General features: G+C 55.2%; 1 protein-coding gene across 1 annotated transcript in view; it reads left to right on the top strand.

Annotated features, from left to right (window-relative positions):
- The first annotated feature begins 1,611 nt into the window (after positions 1–1,611).
- The window catches only part of LZTS1 (leucine zipper tumor suppressor 1), a 48,527-nt gene continuing 36,510 nt past the window's right edge, over positions 1,612–13,628 (top strand). Inside the window, exon 1 of the mRNA XM_031442271.2 lies at positions 1,612–1,841. The gene's annotated coding sequence lies outside the window, so the exon portion shown is untranslated. The remainder of the gene's footprint in view (positions 1,842–13,628) is intronic.

Genomic DNA, 13,628 nt, shown 5'->3' with positions numbered 1-13,628 from the left:
GAATGTTGGAGCACACTTTGTCTTTGGGCATTCAGGCAGCAACACTCTCTGGGACGATCAGAGGAGGTGTGAGGATTGCATGTTAGGTCTCAAATTTTGGACAGGCGGAGAATGGCTTTCCAAATGAGAGATGAGACCCACTGGGGAAGACAAGGTGCTATTCAGAGAAGGCTGAGTAGCCTTTCGGGTTGACACCTAGAAGTTGTAATATTACTTGTAAGAGCTACCGTGTGTATGTACTTATGAAATACCAAGGATTCTTATTTAATCCTCACAACAAATCTATGAACAAGAAATTCCTTCGTTCAATAAATATTTACTGAGTGCCTACTACGTGCCAGCCAAGTTCTGCATGTTGGGGATACATCTGTGAACAAAACAAATCAAGTTCCTCAGCCATGAGCAAAAGACAAAGTCCCTACCCTCTGGGAGTTTACATTCTTACCCTCATCGTCACCCTCATTTTATAAACGAAAACGTTTAGTTCTAAGGAGGTTAAGGAATGGGCTCGGGGTCACACAGGGGTAAGTCGCAGAGCCTGTCTGACCTCGTAAACCTCATGCTTCGCTGCCTCCCGGGAGGCCTGGGATTGAGAGCTGGCGTCTTCCAAGAGCTGGAGGTGGGGAGGATACCTCGCCCGGCTTGGAGTGGAAGGGTGCTACTTCCCTTCTGTCTGTCTTCCTCCATTCAGTCATAGTCAGAAGCCAGCCACCTCAGTCTTTCCCCCTCTGACACGCCCAGGGCAGAGCCATGCTTGGTTTTTACCAGATTAGCCTCAGTACAGCCTCAGAATCCCAGCCTCATGCAACACCCAGAACCTCACTTAACTACCCCTCTGTGCAAACAAAATTTGTAAGCTTGGGCCCCCTCCCAGCTCAAAGGCTAGAAGTTGAAAGTGAGGGTGGTAGAGAAAATGATAGTATTAGAAAGGTACTGGGTGAGATGAGTAGCTATAAACCAGGCCTCAGCTTTCACCTAAAACTCTGTCCCTGGGAGGGAGCTGGAAAAGCTGGCCTCTGAACAGTCTTGGGAGTGGGGTGCCACTGGTCTGGGCTCCAGTCTACGATCCCGGCGTGGTGAACCAACGACCCTCACTAGGCTGCTGGTGCAGTCTTGACCTAGAAATCCAGACTTTTTACAGGGTTTAGGGGTTGGCGTGGGGAGATGGTGCTGGGAAAACGAAACTTGTAAGAAGGGGTGTTACAGGGGGAGGCGATAAAGAAGGGGGGAATAAGAAAAGGACAAAAAAAGAAAAAATAGGGAAAGAGGTGGGAGAGAAAGACTGAGCAGATGGGGCTGAGCGGAGAGATGTGCTGGAAGTGAGAACGGAGAGTTGGGGGATCAGGGACCCCGTGCTGGAGGCGGATGCGGAGGAGCCCGGAGGTCGAGAGCAGCCCCAGCTGTCAGCTGGGAACAAAGGCCCGGGAGCCGCAAGGACGAGCCGTCTGCCGCGCCTGGCCAATCAGGGGCGCCGGCGCCGGCCCCGCCCCGCCCCGCCCCGGCCCGCCCTGGCCAATAAGCGGCGCTGGCCCCGCCCCGCCCCACCCCGCCCGCCCCGCCCGTCCCGCCCTGCTCTCCTGCCCGCCCGCGGCTCCGGGACCCGCGCGGAGGCCGGCGCGCCGGGAGCGAGCGAGCGGGCGGGCGCCGGGCGGGCGCCGGGCGGGCGGCGAGGCCGAAAGTTTCTCTGCCTGCCTCGTCCAGCGATCCGGAGCCGCGAGCAGCCGCGGGACCCGCCCGGCCCGGCAGCTCCGGGAGAAGAGAGACGGGAGCCCATCGCAAAACATACTGAAAAAAACCAAAACACAAAAAACCTCAAGTCAGCCCCGGGCGCGCAGGGGCAGGTAAGGTGCGGTGGACGAGGGTCTCGCTCGCTCCAGAGAAGGGTCCGCGGCCGCGCCCGGGCGCCCGGGCTCCGGGGAAGCTGCGCTCCCCGCGGCGTGCCAGCGCGTCCGTCGGTCTTTGTCTGTCTGTGCCGGCGTCTGTCCAGGTGTCTTTGTCTCCACATGCAACTGTCAGGGCTTCCCCTCTGCCAGGGCGCGTGCGGCGGCTCTGGTCCCGGGCCTGGAGAAAGGATGGTGCGTCCGTCCCTCCGTCTTTGTCTCCGTCTCCCGCAGACGGGGTTTATCTCCTCCCGGCCCCGAGTCTGATCTGGCCGGACGTGGGTGTTGGGTGACACCGAGGTCCGGAGATGAGCCAGCGGGAGGTGTGCGAGAGGGTCTGACAGCCGGGGCCCGGCCGCTGAACTTTGCCGCCTGGAACTTTGGAGATGGGCTGTGTCCGCGCTGGTGGCGGGGACACGGAGGCAGTTAGAGGTTTGGAATGTTTCACCGTAGGAGTAGGTCTCAGGGGCTGAGGCGGATGGAGGGTGATGAACCCAATTAAGTGGCCCTCTGGAGCTGCGGGTCCTGGATATGCAGTTCAGCCGAAGCAACACACACACAGTCTCACACCTACACACACACCACATTCACCTCTTCCTCTCAGCCACCCCAGGCAGCCAGACCTCCACTCTCACCACCCCTACCCCCCCCCCCCCACACACACACCCCATTGCACAGGCTTAACTCCAGGCTTCCGAGCACACAACTCAGAAGCAACAGGCTCTGAAACACACCAAGGGCTTTCCCCTTCCTGCTCCAAGTGGAAAGGATTAAACTGTGGAGGAAATGAGTGTTCTGCTCGCCCACAAGGGTGTCAGGCTCAGGAAAGCGCTCCAGACGTGTTAGCCTTCAGTTTCCCAGGAACCAGGAGGGGCTTGGGGTGCTGAGCATCTAAGATTCCCGGGTCCTTCCACTTCCAGTCTCTCTGCACCCTCCTGGGGCCGTCAGCCCCTCTGCTCTGGCCCTGGCTGCTAGCTAACTAGTGAGGGGCCACCAAGTTCTAGAGAGCTCTTGGCAGGAGCCATGCCCAGTAAGGGTCTCCTGCTCTACTGGAAATGCAGCCTGATCGTGGGAGCCGAGGGCCCCACCGCAGAGAGACGAGCTGTCTGCTTGGCCCTTCTTCCTGCCCCAGGGACCCTTGAAGAAGCAGTGGGTCGGGGCAGGGGCAGAGTGTGTGTAACCTGAGCTTCCCCTAAGTTCAAGAACACTTCTCTGTGGTCATGCTGGGGGAAAATACTGGCTGTTGGAAGTATGCAGGTATCTGTAGGCACATGAAGATGGGTATTAAAATACAGCATTTGCAGACAGGAAGGGTGTTTGTGTTCAAGGGTGGAGAAGGGCAGAGTCCGTGGGTGGAAATCTGCGGGCAGAGGCGTACACACTAATCAGGTGCGGTGTTACTTACACCTTGTACTTATCCCCAGCCCTGCTTTTTGAGGCGCTTTCTGTGCCTCGCAGACGTTATCTCATTTGGTATCTCTTTCACCCTCACATCCTACCTGCCTGTAAGGACGCAGAGGTAGCTGGGCTCTAGCTACGTAAAAATGGCTTTCTAGTCCCGAAACTGTATGTATGTGCCTTTGCTCTTATTCAGCGTTCATTTAATACATACTCATTGGATGCCTCCAAAATGCACGGCTCTCGGCCAGAAAATGAGCCTACAAGGATGAATAAGGTGATGGTGGCAGATTTGTGGTGATGCAGCTTATAGGCTCGTGTCATGGGTGGTATTTAACAGCATGCAACGCCACTCACCCAGTACATTGCGTGTCCGGGACTCTCTGTGCATTCTCTCCTTTAATTCTCAGCACAGCCCCTCAGGCGGAGCCTTAAAGAACGTCACCAGGAGAGGAAGTGCAGAAGCAGGGATCTGAACTCAGCTCAGCTCCGCCACCTGGCTCTTTCCACTTTCTTCTGCTACTTTTGAATGTGTTTCTTCTCTGCAGAATTTTCTTCCCCCGTCTTTCTGCCTCCACCCAACTAGCTCCCGCTTGCATTTCTGGTTTTAACCATCACATCAATTCCTCCAAGAAACTGTCCCTTCTCCTCTTATTAGGTCTGGGCCACGTACCTTCCTCTGAGTCCCAGCCATCTTTCCGTGCTCTCTGGGTGCTCGTAAGGAGCCTGCAAAGTTCTTCAAGGCAGAGATTGTGCCCTGAAGTCCCAGTTCGGAATAGTGTTTGGCTACTAGGAGGGAGCCCTGAGGAAATGCTTATTTAATAAAGTAATGGGAGAGAAGAGAACTGTCAGAGATTCTTGGCGGGAGCACTTTTTCCCAGCAGCAGGTATCTGCTTGGGGACACTTTGCTGGTGTGACCTCTGACTTCCCTGTCTGTATTATCGGGCCAAGCCCTCTGCCTAGACAGGGCTTCTCCATTCCTGCCTCCAACAGTTCGGGAGCCTAAAGAAAACCTAACCTTGCCCCCACCTGGCCAACCTACACACTCTGTCTCCAGATCCATCCACGGAGAAGTACAGTGATCCAAGTGGGAGGGGCTGGGTGTGATCTAGTCTTGGGGTTTTAAAGTTCGGCACTTGGAACCCCAGTGGGCGGCGGTTTCAGGGCAATGATGAGGTGTTTCTGGGGTTTGGCCAACCAAAAATTATCCATCTGCCTGGGGCATCTGTAGGCGGTTTACTGGTAGGTCTTTGAGTTTGCATTTGAATAGATCTTTGTGCTGCCATAGTTTGAAAACCGCTGGTCTGAAATGGACATTCTCACGGTGCTGTTGCCAGTGTGAACTGCTACCGTGTTTAGGGAGGTGATCTGGCCTTGATTTGCCCAAGGTCACATGGTCAGAGTCCAGGGACTCCCCTCCTGTGCCCTTTGCACCACCGCGTTATTTCTCAGATCAGGATTTCACGTGCCTTCTCTGGGGTCCGTGATGATTTTTCATTTTCCTTTCAAAGGGCATCACTCATGTTTGAAGACCTCTACACTTCACGCTTTATTAAAGGTGCCGGGGAAATGGGGGAGAAACAGAATGGCTAAATCATGGTTTGGGACTAAAATTTGTGATGAGGATTGGGAAGGGCAAGGAGCATACGTGAACCAGTGACAAGTCCATTGAAATTGGGTTGTGCTACCTTTGAGCACAGCAGCTGCTTACTAGGAGGGAGGTAAGCTAGAGGACTCCCAGGAGGAGGCGGTCATGACTGAACCTTGAAGGTGAACCTCAGGAAGGGATTTAGACCTTCCCTTTAGAGAAGAAACGTAGCAGCAAGGTTGCAGCTCCCAGATGCAAGCTGAGAGCTGAGAGAGATGGGGCTCTCTCTCCAAGGGGAGCCCCCGTGGGAGCCCAGCCAGCCACCCAGACCAGACGGGGTTAGGGGATGCAGAGTGGGAGGGAACTCACCTCGTACAACTGCCGCCGGCCAGATGAGTGTGCAGCTTGGCATTGATGTGTCCAGATGTGTGCAGATGAGTGTCCAGCTCCAAGGGTCCGGAGAAGTGGGTGGAGATGTGTCAGCCAAAGTCAGGCATGGACCAGTTCGGCTTCTAGCTGCCCTTTGGCAAAACAATCTCCATCCTGCTTCTCGCCAGATGACCTGATCACCCCCAAGCTCCTAAGGTAGTGATTTTAATAGCCCTTTTTATTTGTATAGTACTTTATTATTTCTTCAGTTCTTATTTTAATTGACGTGTAGTTGATTTACAATATTATTATTTTTAATTTAATTTTTTTTGACAACTCTTGAGATTTCTTCTACAATTTGGCAGGTGAGAAAACTGGGTGAGCCTGCCAGAGGTAAAGGAATTCACCCAAGACTTTAAGTGGAATGCTGGGATTTGAACCCGGCCATCCTGACATCCCAGTTGGGGCTATAACCGCCCAACCATTAAGCCTCATGAAGTACATGGTTTTAGGGTCAGTGAATTGTGGGCAAGGGTTGAATGTGCAGAAAAAAAGAGAAATTTTAAAATTATAAGAACTCAGTTACTTTTATAATTATTATAATGCAGGCTTGATGAGAGTCTTCCCTTTTTCTGGACTCCCCTTCTTTTCTCTAAGCATTTGCTGTGCATACACGTGACGCTCAATAAACAGCCGGCTAAGAAGTATCTAGCATAATGGGATGTCTACCCGAGACCGACTTAAGGAACGAAATGTATCGCATGTCGATTCTTTCTCTTTATAGCCGGTCAGCTCATAAGGTTTAGTCCACTCCACGTTGAAATTATGCAAATTTGGTCTTCCCAGAATCTGAATTAACGGCATGACGTTGGAATACCAAGCGTTATTCCGTAATCTACTTCAGTGTTTCCACCTCACCTGTATGTAAATAAGTCCCAAACTGAACGGAGGTTAGCAGTCTCTTCGCTGGTCCTGGAAGCCACGCGTGGGGACCAGGCTTCAGAGGTGGTCACGCATGGAGGCCACCTCCCAGCTGAGGAAAAAGTTGGATGGGGGGCTGGTGGGAAGAGGGTGCAGGGGGGCAGCGAAGGGAGGGTGGAAGAGACAGAGGACAGACTGTGTGTGTGCTAACAGCTAAAACTAATTGTCCTAATCAATCCAGCAGAGAGGTGATTTTTCTTCCTAAGTGACAGGCCAAACTGGTGTCTGAACAGCTGTGATGTGAGTTCCGTCCAGGGTCTGGAACAAAGGCAGTAAAGAGCTGCCCTACCCAGATCACCCACAGGGTCGCTTCCTTGTCGGCTCATCACCGTGGGAGATGACCACCACGTTCAAGGTGGCTGCCGGCAGACAGACAAGACAGAGAGACGCACAGACACACACACCATTCATCCTCATGTCTCCATCTCAGACAAGCTCTCCTCTGAGACCCACACTCACACCCCCTGACGCGAATCCTCTTGTCCTGGACGGCAGGACCTGGGCTGGCCTCTCTCTTCGGCGCGACCTGGAGTGTCCTTGGACAGCCCCCTCCCTGAGACCAGCATCCTCTAGAAGAAGAGGGCCCCGGCTAGGGGACACTCCCAGCCCCAGGGAGGGACCAGGACACAGGTGCCTCAAAGGTGTCCAAGGTAGAGCTGAGATGGGGGCGAGGGGGTGGGCATTGCTCTGAAACTCCACTGGCGTCCAAGGACGAACCCTTCCCACTGCATGACCTAACCTCAGTGCACAGCCCGCCAGGTGCTGAGGCATCCCCTGCCTGGGGGCCCCGGGCTGCGCTGCACACTTGGCTCACCGGTTCTGTTGGCTTTGGGGGCATCCTCCCTCTCCTTGCTGTTGCAAAGCTACTTGCTGCTAAATCACCCTCCTCCGGCACCCCGGCTGCTAAATTGGTCTCAACTTGCTGTACTTCCACCCACCACCTTAGTCATTGTTCGCTGGCGGCGTTCAGAGAGTGGGCGTAAAAGCAGCCGAACATTATATTCCTGCTGCAGAGAGAGAGAACTGAGCACCGGCACGCAAGGAAAGGGGAGAGGGAAGAGAAGGCGAAGGAGGCAGGAAGCAGAGCTTGGCCTTGCCAGCACCTGTCCCCGGTGACCCCAGGCATCCTGGATGGTGGGGCGGTGGGCCCTAGGCGAGGGGGTGCTAGCCCAGTAGGACAGCCGGGCATTCTAGGGTGAGAGGGGTACACTCACTACTGGGGCTGCCCCTGCCCGGGGTGGAGGGGAAAAGGACATGAGCTGTGGGGAGAGTCTCCATCCTCTGCCAGCTCCCCGTTCCTTAAATTCTACCATAGGTAGCATCAGGGCCACTGAACATCTGTTCCTACCTATTAGAATTCAGCTTCTCACCTCTATCCTTCCTCCCTGCCCAGATGATAAACTCTTTGAAAGAGAAAGTGTGTTGGGCCTCCTGTGTGTGGCTTCAGCCCTGGACAGGATCAGGGCTCAGCCCCAGGTGGCTGAGGTGGATGGTGGTGAGGCCAGCGGTGGCCCTTCCTCCCCAGCCATTTCAGATCTCCCTGTGCTGCCCAAGGGCCACAGGGTCTGGGCTCCGGGGCACACGAGAGGAGGGGGAATACCACAGGAGCTTTCAGGGCTTGGCCTACCATCGTGGAGAGGAAGCTTCCGGGAGGGGAAGGGTTAATGAACCGCAGAAGACCAGACCAGCTAGGGAAACAGAAACTTAGCAGCTTCTGCCCTGAAGCTGAAGGCTCCCGGGATCTCCAGCCAGGCCTCCAGCCAGGCCTCCAGCCAGGCCGTGGGGCCCTCTCAGAGGGCTCACGCCGTGCCCTGGGGCTGGGAGGGGGTGGAGTACAGAGCTGGTTCTGCTGCCTGAGACAGCATCAGGCCGGGCACAGTGACCTTGACTGGAGATTCTCTGAGTCACCGATAACATTTGTTTGGTCTCCCAGCGAGAGGTTGGAAGGGGAACTCAGTGCCTGCCCAAGCTGCCTTGGAACCTGGGGGGCCCCCAATCTGTCCCCCTCCCCTGCACCCCGCTCCTTCCCTCCCATCCTTTTCCCAAGGAAAACAGTGGGAAACCCCTGAGAACAGAAGCCTCCAGGCAGCTAGGGAGGCAGGGGCGCTGGGGAACCAGGCTGCGAATGTCTGGGGTGGGGGTGCAGGTCTGGGGGTGGGGAGCCCCGAGGCTGCTCTTGACCTTCTGCCAGTCCCTGAGAGGCAGCTCTGTCCTCAGTGCCTGGAGGATGGCTGGGCTGTGTCCACCTCTCTCTCCACCTCAGTAGCAAGGTCAGGGGCAGCAGAGTTTCAGAGGGACCCTGAAGCACTCAGGGCACCTCCCTGATTTATCACCACCTTCAGATCCTTCAGCCTCGGCCCCGTTCTGCCCCTCCCCGCGGCAGGGCATCTCAGCAGTACAGGAGCAGGCAGGGAAGGATTAGACCGTGCTCATGTCTTGGGGAGACAGCCTCCCCCTCCTTACCGATCAAATTCCCCCAGCCCCTACGCCTCCCTGGCGCCGGCAGACAAACCGCACTGCAGGCAGGTGGGGAAAACAAGAGCTGCCGGGCACAGCCCCCAGCCTCCACCTGCGCTGGAGGGGGCCCGGGAAGGAGGGGGTCGCAGCTGCCCTGCTCCTCCCCGTGGACGGCCTGCAGCTGCCCTGCTCAGAGGCTGCGGCTGCAGGGCGGGCAGGGGCAGGATGCTCGGCTTTCCCGAGGCGGCATTTCCTCATCCACCGGGGTCACCGGGAGCTTTCAGCTTCCCCGGGCCTCCTAGCAGGTGTCTCAACCATCTTTTGACTTAGAAACTTCTCTGGATGCTGGACTTACTTCTATAGAGATGTAGCAGGACCTCCAAGGCCGGGGGTCCAAGATGGATCCGGAAACTGAAGAGCCTGCTTCGAAGCAATGCACCGTACTCTGCATGGGAACCCGAAAATCTCGGGATGGAAAGGACCCTTAAATACCATTCTCTCCCCGCAGAAATCTCCCTCAAGTTGTTTTTCTACATACCTCTAAGAGCTGCTGTTCTGGACCCCAGGAACCCAGTTCATTCCATGGAACCCAGTTCCATTCCTTTTTTTTTAATTGAACCCAGGACCTTATGCATGCTAAGCATGCGCTCTACTGAGCTGTACCCTCCCCGCGTTCTTTTGGAGCCACAGAAGTCACTGCTGAATCTTGGGGGTGTCACTGGCCTGGTGTTAGGGAAGGAGACAGACACATTAAAAAAAAAATCTCTGTACAAAGCTCAGTTGGTCAGAAACATCTCCTTGGAAGATACAGAATTTGAGAAGGACCCTGTGGGCTGGGTGTGATTTTAAGAGAGGGAGGGAGTGGGTGGCACAGATAAGGGGTGGGGAGAGAAAGGCAAGTGGAGTCAGAACGAGGGGGGCCCTGTGTGTCCAGCTCGGAGTTTGCACGTGACTTGGGGGCAGTGCGGAGCCCGGCAGGAATGGGCAGAGGGGTGGCGTCTAACAGAACTTGGCTTTATTTAGGAAGTCGGTCTAGCAGCGGCATATAGAATGGACTTGAGTTGGAGAGGCTTCTTTCTAGAAATAACACTATTTATTAGAACACCCTTCTTTCCTCCCCATCTCCTAGTGGATAGCACTCGTGCCCTGAGATCTCATGCAGCCTGGAAGCAGCCCAGGCTTCAAGGAGAGAGAAGTTCCTAGTCCAAGGTCAAAGGTCAGGGGTCAGTGTTCTGGGTCTAGAACTTAATTATAACTGGCTTCATGGGTAACGCCTCCTAGCTTTGGACCTGAAAAGAATCACCAGGGGCTTTTTTTTTTTTTTTTTAAATGAATGAACTCTCAGAGGCCCAGACTGGGGAGGGACTTGCTCATTGTCCCACAGCTGGTCAGTGGTGGGACCAGGATCTGTGCTCCCACTTCACCCACTCCCCCACTGCTGATTGTAGAGGAGGACTGGAGGGCCAGAGGAATTCATCAGACCCTCACACCTGGAGTGTTAGGCGGGTTTGCCCCAGGGGACATACGAGATCGTGTCAACAGTGAGACGCTGTCAATCTTTGTGGCTCTCTGCCCTCCCAAGTCTGGGAGCCCCCGCACTCCGGTGACAGCTGATGCCCACGGCCTCCGTCTTTCTCTCGTCTTCTTCCTTGGTTCTCTGAGCGCTTCACATCTTTTCTTTCCTTCTGTTCCTCAGCCAATGCCTTTGTTCTAAGAAGGGTTCTGAGGAGCTCCCGGCTAACGGGACCTTGAAGGTTTCCTACGTGAGTTGCCCCTTTCAAAAATGCAGAACAAGGTCTTTGCCTCCGTCTTGGGTGTGCTCAGTTTAAACTGAACTCAAACAAAACGGGAAGACTGCAGGTGCCACCAGCCACGTTAACCACCCAGAGTGCTCATGCCACATCGGAGGAGAGTCCCAGATAGGAGGCAGGTGTGTGCCCCGGTGCCGGGAGAGGCAGGTCTTGTCAAGCCGGGACCTCCTTCAGTATCAGATGAACAGGGTGCCAGGGGTTCCCTGCCAACAGCTGTGACGCTCTCTGAACACCATTCACCATTTTCCTCTGGAAGTTTCCTCAACCAGTTAACCTGCCCGAGATCTTCCCTCTTGCCTGCTAAAAAGCTATCTAGCCGTGGCAGTGTCCTGTGAGGTCTCCAGTAAGGGGACACCTGGAGACAGGTCCTTCCTCGGGAAGCACTGCAGCCCATGTCAGGTGCCCTGAGGCTCCCCGTGCGGTTCTAACTCACCTGGATGGCAACAGCCCTGGCAGAGGGAGCAGGTGTGTTTTAATGGTGAGGCATGGGCTTTTTCATGCCTGCCAATCCTATGGGCAAGCTTGGGAGTGAGTGGCCAGCAGAAAGAACATGGATGTGAGAATCACACTACTGTTCAGATGCCCACTCTGCTACCTAATAGCTGTGTGGCACTGGGCAAGTCACTTAGCCTCTCTGAACCTCAGTTGTCTCATCTGTAAAATGCACTGTGTCCCACATAGAATTTTTATAAAAATTATATGAGCCAGTATAAGTAAAAGCATGAGAAACATAGTAGGGGCTCAGTTTATCCCCTTCCCATCGGCTCCAGTGGAAGGAAACCCGGCAGGAGGCCGAGCTGTCTGTGCACGTGTGGTCCAGGCACATGCCCGGGGTGTGCCTGGGACAGCTACCCTCTTACCTGCTTACTCCGGTTAAGGTCAAGGGGCATAGTTGTAACCGAAACCCTGTGGGAGGGAATCCCTTCCACCTCCGTCACTCGGGAGCTCCATCCCGGTGGTCAGTTTGACTAAATTGGAATTGGCTTATGAAATTATGTCGAACAGATGACCACGACGTCGCTGAACGCCCCGACGTCAGGACTCAGGCACTGACAGTGGAGCTCTTGCTCATGCTGGCTTGTCCCAAATGCATGTGCAGGAGAGGAGGGGAGCGCTCAGGGGCCCTGCCATCAGCAGGGTTCTCCTCTCCTCCTGTCCACACTTCCTGCCCCGAGCTACTGAGGAGGACCCCACAGCACCGTCCTGAGCACAAGCGCGGAGCTGAGTTTAGGGGAGGAGGGTGTCTCCCCAAGGCGAATGTCTGGATAGAAGCGGCTTACACCGCACCTCCTTGCTCCTTCCTCCTTCCTCTCGCTTCAGAGCCACTGTCTTTTCCCATCTGGACCAGTTTCCGGATTATGTAGCACGTAAGGTCAGGAAAGGGGGAGAAAGAAAAACAAATAAAATGAAACTTCTCTCTCTGTATTCAGTTCACGGGAGGTGGACAGATGCGAGAGGACCCAAGGCTAGCTGACACTCCCATCGGAGACCACGAAAGACCGAGGGGTGAAATTCTGCTTTGGAAAATTAGAGAGACATTTTTTTCTGCCTAAAAGGCGTGTGTGTGTGTGTGTGTGTGTGTATGCATGCACGTGTGTGCACATTTTTAGTGGAAAAACCTTTTCCACTTTAACAGTGTGACTCAGAGGATGGAGGTGATTTCCTCCACCCGATCTGACATTGCATCCAGTCTTCAGAGTCCAGCAACTTCTCCGTTGCAGCATGATGGGATCTGTCAGGGAGAAGGCTCACGGCTTTTGGGAACATCGGAGGGGGTGGGGGACGCCAGCTCAGCTGCGGAGCCATCAGATTCTAGGCCTGGGAGAGCTTGAAGGGACCCCAGTGAGCTGCCTAGAACAAAGGAAGCCGTGGGACTCGCCTCTGGGCCCTTTCTGCCCTCCGCCTTTAAATTAGGGGGTGGTGGAAACCTCCCACCTTGGAGACAGACAGAGTTCAAAGGGCTGCTCTCTGCACAGCCCCTGGGACGGCAGCTATTAAACTCCCAATTGACTGTACCTCGTGGACTCGGAAGCTGACGAGAGACGTGAAACTTGTTAAAGCAGCATAAGGCAGCCCCAAATTAGGTCTCACTCTCGTTGGCGCAAAGCGGCTTTAGGGAAGTCTGCCAAGAGTCAAAAATAATGCCGCATGCTAAGGCCTCTGCTTAAGATGTCTCCACCCAGTAGGGCCCTGGGGAGATGTGTCCCAGGATAGGAAAGTAGGAGAAGGAGTTGGCAACACAAACCCAGAACCCTTCTCCCCTCACTCCCCTCCCTGCCATCAACGTCAACAGCAAGGACCGGGCTCTATTGCCTGAGCCAGGAGCCGCGGAGGGACAGGGACCGGGAGGCCGGAGAGGGTTTCCGGGAGCAGCCAAGTGCAGATCCAGTCTATTCGCTGCGCTGTCTCCCTGCCGTGCCCAGGCCTCTCCTGGCTGCACAGCGCTGCCAAGGCTGCAGGGGCAGATGGCAGAGGGACCCCAGTGATAGGCCACTTCTGAGGACCATAGGGGCCTTCTGGGATCTCCATCTTTGAAGGCAAATATGTTTCCATATTGAGGCATAGAAGTTAGTGTCTGGTTTCTAAGAGTGGGGCTATGAAGGTTTCCTTTGCCCAAAAACCTCAGGATGTGCAGTGCCAGTCAGATCCAGCGCAAGACTTGGTGCAAACCAGCCTCTGTGCTGATTCCTGTCCACTCTTCCTGGCCCGAGCTGCTGAGCTGAGATGGTACCCTGATTCCCCTACTCTGTCCTCCCCTCCTCCCTCCCTGCATCCAAGTGAAGAGACCCACTGGTCAGTCTTCCTCGAGGAGGTGGTGGCCGAAACCGTGTGGGCTGAACAGAGGAGGCCAGCATGAACATTCCGGCCAGAGACCCACAGAAACGCCTCCGGGGAAGACAGAGGCCTTCTGATGTCATCCACACCCGGGACTGGGCTGCTGTTGGCTGGCTGTGACTCAGGGCACTCACAGGGGACACGGGGAGGTGGCTCCAGCTACACCCCAGCCTCTAACCACCCCCCTCACCCCGTACCCGTGGGATGGGAGGCTGGACCGCTTCCTCCTGTACATGCCGTGTTTTTGACTGTCTCCTCCTTTCCTTGAATGAACTGCATTTTCCCGCCTGGCAGGCTCTGTGCTGGTC

The sequence above is a fragment of the Camelus dromedarius genome, chromosome 36 (genome assembly GCF_036321535.1).
Source record: "Camelus dromedarius isolate mCamDro1 chromosome 36, mCamDro1.pat, whole genome shotgun sequence".
Taxonomy (NCBI): domain Eukaryota; kingdom Metazoa; phylum Chordata; class Mammalia; order Artiodactyla; family Camelidae; genus Camelus; species Camelus dromedarius.
The sequence above is the reverse complement of the archived record's forward strand: the minus strand, read 5'-3'. Positions and strand labels throughout refer to the sequence as shown.